Genomic DNA, 673 nt, shown 5'->3' on the forward strand with positions numbered 1-673 from the left:
TGAGAAATCATATTGACTTGCTGAGTCAATATTTTATTCTGAGCCAATATAGCATTCAGAGTATCAATTTCAAGAACTCCCTTCCTCATAGGCGTCCCATTATTCACAAGATTCCTTTCAGAAGTGTATATGAACTGGTTATTTACAACCATGTCAATGAGTTCTTGAGCTTCTGCAGGCGTTTTCTTTAGGTGAATGGATCCACCTGCAGAATGGTCCAGTGACATCTTTGATAGCTCAGACAGACCATCATAGAATATATCCAGGATGGTCCATTCTGAAAGCATGTCAGAAGGACACTTTTTGGTCAGTTCCTTGTATCTCTCCCAAGCTTCATAGATGGATTCACCTTCCTTTTGTCTAAAGGTTTGAACATCCACTCTAAGCTTACTAAGCTTTTGAGGAGGAAAAAACTTGGCTAAGAAAGCCGTGACCAGCTTATCCCAAGAGTTCAGGCTATCTTTAGGTTGAGAGTCCAACCATACTCTAGCTCTGTCTCTTACAGCAAATGGGAAAAGCATAAGCCTGTAGACCTCGGGATCAACCTCATTGGTCTTAACAGTGTCACAGATCTGCAAGAATTCAGTTAAGAATTGAAAAGGATCTTCTGATGGAAGTCCATGAAACTTGCAATTCTGTTGCATCAGAGAAACTAATTGAGGTTTCAGCTCAA

The 673-nt window shown here is 40.4% G+C and overlaps 1 non-coding gene across 1 annotated transcript; it reads left to right on the forward strand.

The window, feature by feature from the left end:
* Positions 1-281: 281 nt before the first annotated feature.
* On the forward strand, positions 282-389 carry LOC112781426 (small nucleolar RNA R71). The gene has a single exon (XR_003192204.1). It is a non-coding gene; the product is annotated as a small nucleolar RNA R71 (small nucleolar RNA).
* Positions 390-673: the final 284 nt, after the last annotated feature.

This window comes from Arachis hypogaea, chromosome 19 (assembly GCF_003086295.3).
Source record: "Arachis hypogaea cultivar Tifrunner chromosome 19, arahy.Tifrunner.gnm2.J5K5, whole genome shotgun sequence".
In the NCBI taxonomy this organism is placed as follows: Eukaryota; Viridiplantae; Streptophyta; class Magnoliopsida; order Fabales; family Fabaceae; genus Arachis; species Arachis hypogaea.